Here is a 6,000-nt window from a genome sequence, read left to right on the forward strand (position 1 = left end):
GATTCCTCACCTTTCTTAGAATCATTGAGACCCCACGAGGTGATATCTTGCATGGGGCTCCACTCCGATTGAGATTGACCGTCATGTTTAGCTTCTTCCATTTTCTAATGATTGCTCCAACAGTGGACCTTTTTTCACCAAGCTGCTTGGCAATTGCTCCGTAGCCCTTTCCAGCCTTGTGGAGGTGTACAATTTTGTCTCTGGTGTCTTTGGACAGCTCTTTGGTCTTCGCCATGTTACAAGTTAAAGTCTTACTGATTGTATGGGGTGGACAGGTGTCTTTATGCAGCTAATGACCTCAAACAGGTGCATCTGATTCAGGATGATACATGGAGTGCAGGTGGACTTCTAATGGGCGGACTAACAGGTCTTTCAGGGTCAGAATTCTAGATGATACACAAGTGTTCAAATACTTATTTGCAGCTATATCTCACAAATAAATTGTTAAAAAATCATGCATTGTGATTTCTGGATTTTTCTTTTTAGTTTATCTCTCTCACAGTGGACATGCACCTACGATGAAAATTTCAGACCCCTCCATGATTTCTAAGTGGGAGAAACAGCAAAATAGCAGGGTGTTCAAATACTTATTTTCCTCACTGTAACACCAGAACTGTTACTTCTTCACACTCTGTTGTTAGTTCATTTTATGGATGTTCTAAATTTAAATGATGTCCAGATCTTACAAAATGCTCTGTTAGAAGTTTTTTCCCCAAAATCTTCATAGTGCAACTTTAATAAAGAAAAAAGATCTAAGAACTTTATAAATTACATATTCCGTTACAGAACTCACAGAGAACAACCATCTAGTCAGCCACGGCTGAGTGCCTGTTCTTGGTTGTCCTTCTGTATCCACACCTTCCTGGGTGACCTGGTTGTCCGATGTACAACCAGAGAGAGGGGGCCACAATGAATTTACTGTTTAATTAGACTGCAAAAGAGACATGAATTGGTTTTCTAATGTGCTATTTCCTAACTGTATGCACAGTGACTATGGGTTAACGTGGATGGAAAACTATTTGTGATTAATTGAATAAATATACGTTTTAATTAAAATATGATTTGATGGCAAATAAATACAATTAATCGTTTCTCATCAATTTAATATACTTAATTTTAAAATAAAGTTTCAATGCATGGGAATTTAATGCAATGTACATATTAATATCAAACTATTACTCATGAATTAAATGGCATTAATTTTAGAATAAAGTATCATTGCATCATTTAAGTTGATATATTGAAGTCATAACTTAATTCTGTGGACATTTCAATTTGGAAGATCTTTTATTTTAGTGCTTTGCAGTTCAATTCACTGCCATTTTATTTAAGAAGCTGTTTAAGCAATTATAAATTAGTCATTGAATCAATTTACATACTTTTGGCTTTTAAATATATACTGCTCAAAAAAATTAAGGGATCACTGTATAACACCAAGTCAGTTAAACCTCAGGGATATCAATCTGTCCATTTGGGAAGCACAAGTGTCAGTTTCACCTGCTTTGGTGCAAATGAAAGTAACAACAGGTTTGCTGCGTCTCCCAGCACAGTCTCAGGAGCATGGAGGAGATACCTGGAGACCGGCCGCTACATGAGGAGAGCTGGACAGGGCCGTAGAAGGGCATCAACCCAGCAGCAGGACCGGTATCTGCTCTTTTGTGTGAAGAGGAACCTGAGGAGCACTGCCAGAGACCTACAAAATGACCTCCAGCAGGCTACTGGTGTGCATGTTTCTGACCAAACTGTCAGAAACAGACTCCAGGGTGGCATGAGGGCCCAACGTCCTCTAGTGAGACCTGTGCTCACAACCCAGTACCATGCAGCTTGATTGGCATTCGCGACAGAAGACCAGAATTGGCAGATCTGCCATTAGCGCCCCGTTCTCTTCACAGATGAGAGCAGGTTCACACTGAGCACATGTGACAGGTGTGACCGGTTTGGCGCTGCGTCAGTGATGGTTTGGGAGGGCATATCCTAGGAGGGTTGCAGAGACCTCCATGTCATAGCCAACGATACCCTGACTGCTGTTAGGTGCAGTGGACCCTGGGTTTCTCCTGGTGGTGGCCAGAGTGCGTAGGCAGTTCCTGGATGATGAAGGCAATGGTGCCGTTGACTGACCCTCTCGTTCCACATTAAAGTCATGGCAGGATGTGTAATTGCACAGCTAATTTGCATCATGAGCCAACATTATGAGCCAACATAGAAAGCTGGCAATCACTTTTAGAATGAGAGGTGTTGTGTGTCTCATCTTCCAGCCTCACTGAACTCCAGTTCTTGCATAGTCTCCAAGAGACCTCAGTACCGCTCCAGCCCAAGAGAAAGCTCTAAATGTTTGCTGGCCAACCTATATCAGTCTTCACTTCAACTGAATTAAACAGACACAAGCGAAATCAGTCACATAACATATGTACCATACACCCATGGTGCCAGTGTATTTGTATTTACATTGGTTTTGGTTTGTAAAGAAACAAAGAAAAAAGGATCCACACACAAGTTCACACAAGTGAAGTAGTTCTGTATAATGATACAGAGACATGAAATGAGGCAGACTGTAGTTCAACTGTTCTGCTCACTGTCAGGCTAAACATAACACTCTGTCTTTAATCATGAGATTGATGCATTGTAAAAAGATTTAAGATGTAAGAAAATTTGCCACAATGCATGTTGGTGTATGAACACTTCTATATTTATATTTAACTGTGCACATACCAAAGTTACTTATACATAGGGAGGAGACAGATTTTGAATTGATTTATAAAAAGAGCACTTGGTACTCTGTACGAGAAAACATCAGATTGGTGCATTCTAAAATAACACGTTAACAGCAACTCTGTGTCCATAGGTCAGCTATAAGTTCATGGTATGGCCAAACTGAAAAACTTCTTAACCTTTTTTTGTTGACATTTTTAGAAATCTTTTTGTTTAGTTAAAATATTATTTGTTATCTGTTCAAGGTATAAAACATTAAGCATAGGCATTACCGTTAAGGCATTATAGGCCATAGTTACTGAATGAAGTGGAAACACTGATACACTCTATGTTACTGAAACTGTATGTGCTACTGTACAATGTGTGTGTGAGTCTACCTGGAGGAGATGTGCTGTGCTTCACAGGTAATATATTCCAGATGTTGGGAGGTCGTATTCAAAACCTCAGTCTCCTACATCTTTGCTCTTTTGTGGCTGTAAACATTTGCTGTAAACATAGACACATCTTGGAATCACAGATATTTTAGCCCCCACGTTCCTCTAACCATTACCTATTTTTAATATGCAGGTAACCTAAATGAAACTATTAAAATATATTCTGATTGAAATTCTGACACTCCTGCCAGCACTAGCTGTCATCAGGACTCATTAGGCTATCTAGTGCAAGCTCTTGCAGTTTGTAATCTCAGTGATGGTCCCTGTTGAATGCTGGAGTTACTACACATTGTGTGCAGAGTCAGACTGATTGATGAACTGATGCCTAACATTGTCACATGTCTTACATTGTGACCACACATGCAAGCAATGGTGCCAAATAGAAGACATTTGGTGCAGACAGACTGACGTGAAACAAAACAGGTTAAGGTTCAAACTGTTTAAAATGACAAGTATTTCATTATCATTAAATCAGGGTAAGCATAGTGCTGTTTGGAGTTGGAGGTTAAGTGCAGCAGCCACTCTACTAATAAACTAAGTATATAAGTCCAATCTTATGCCTGCCCAGAAAGCTCTCTGATGGTCACTTACAGTGTATGTTTTGAGGTAAAATAGACATAGCTGACATTGGGTCTAGTGTCTGACAGGTGGTGCCTTGGTCTGTGCTAATGAAATGTGACCAGGTGCTTTCTCAGGGACTGTCTGCTATTTATCACTTTGATTAAATTACCAGTTAATGACTTAATTAGAAAAGTATTTGAGTTGATTACAAATCAAATGGCCATAGAGAGAGAGCTAGAAATAGATATAGAAACCACACATTTTAGCTTTACAAATATAACCTTCAGAGTTTGGGAATGTTCCCTGGAGGTTATTTTGTAAAACCTTTAAAGAACCTTTAAGAAATGTGCCCTAAAGGTTCTGTGAAGGTTATAGTTTTGTAATGTAACCTGTGACCCTATGTAAAGACAAAGTTTAATCCACTCCTCAGATGTTTGAGCATGTGTCAAAGGTTTTTGGTAGACTACAAAAATAAGTCACCCTCAAAACTCCTGAGAAATTTACTCCTGATTATTGCCCTTCTTTGAGTCTGATGTAAACTGCATCAAAATGTAGAGAACTGCAGAGCTTGACAGGCCTGCCATTCCTAGTAGAGGTCTTCAGAAAAACCCGACAGCCCGAAAACCCGAGGTTCCGGCCCGACCCGGCTCGGGTTTTGGGTCCATTCACAAGAAGTGACTCCTGGGCCGGGTCGGAACTGGGAGAGTTTGTCTCGGGCCTCGGGGCTCTTATAGTGAAAGGCCGGGTTATATAGTACCCGAGAGGACCCGGCGATTGGCGGTCACAGCTGTGTGGACTGTAGTTTGTTCAGTAAAAAAAAATACATTTGAACTAGACTGTTGTCCCCTGATGATGGATAATTTGTATGTCATTTTCACAAAACTCACCACACGAGGGCACTAAATGATTGACTCATGACTGTCACATTCTGATGATGACGTCAAAGGTGAAAGTTCAAGTTCAAGTTAGAGCCTAGGTCAGGACTCGGGGCAGTTAAAAAGATTGTTTATTAACGTTACGTTTTGGTTAATGGTTCAAAATGGTTAAACAATCGAGTTGCCATAGCGTGTTGTTACCGGTATGCTCTGCAAAGCACAATGGAAACTCCAAAATTATAACGTTAATTAAACAAGAGAAAATGTGTTCTACTGACCGGTGGATTAGCGTTAGCAATGGCTAAGAAGAAGGATTACAGTATGACCATCTAAACAAGAAAATGACGACGTGGATTTATTTTTGTTTACATCACGTTATGGCCAGGGGGGCTGGCAGTGCCTGCAGCAGGAACCAGGTAGAAGAAGACTACGTTTAGGTAAGAAACAGAAAGTAGGCCTAATAAAAACAAGTCTTATTTAACGCTAGACAACTTGTATTAAATCATAAAGCAACTCGGGCATTTCGGGTCCATGGTTTTTTAGGGTTCGGGGCTGGTATGTCACGGTTCTATTCGGAGCCGGTTCCGACATATCTCGGTGCTGCTCGGGTTCGGAACTCAGATTTATAATAATAGCTCGGGGCCAGTCGGCTTCGGGTACAATTTTCACGGGTCCATTTGGGTTCGGGTCCGTCAAATTGGACCCGTGAAGACCTCTAATTCCTAGTAACAGTTATTAGACTGTGATTGGATGGTTGCTGTTTGGAGGAGAGGTTTAGCAGCTCTTCTTTATTAGTGGTTGAGTGGTTGAAAAACTAGTTTATTGGTGCATTACCACCACCAGCTGGATGGAAGCACCAGTGGCTGACTGATATTCCTTACTGTCTTTCCAAGAGAGTTTTTGGTGAAATATTTCTGTATTGCTGTATTACTGTATTACTGTATGTTTTGTATTGCTGATTTACTGTATGTTTTGTATTACTATATGTTTTGTAATGCTGTATTACTGTATGTTTTGTATTGTTGTATTACTGTATGTTTTGTATTGCTGATTTATTGTATGTTTTGTATTGCTGATTTACTGTATGTTTTGTATTACTGTATGTTTTGTATTGCTGATTTACTGTATGTTTTGTATTACTGTATGTTTTGTAATGCTATATTACTGTATGTTTTGTATTGCTGATTTACTGTATGTTTTGTATTACTGTATGTTTTGTAATGCTGTATTACTGTATGTTTTGTATTACTGTATGTTTTGTATTGCTGATTTACTGTATGTTTTGTAATGCTGTATTACTGTATGTTTTGTATTGCTGATTTATTGTATGTTTTGTATTGCTGATTTACTGTATGTTTTTTGTTGCTGATGTACTGTATGTTTTGTATTACTGTATTACTGTATGTTTTGTATTGCTGATT

The sequence above is a fragment of the Pagrus major genome, chromosome 7, assembly GCF_040436345.1.
Source record: "Pagrus major chromosome 7, Pma_NU_1.0".
In the NCBI taxonomy this organism is placed as follows: Eukaryota; Metazoa; Chordata; class Actinopteri; order Spariformes; family Sparidae; genus Pagrus; species Pagrus major.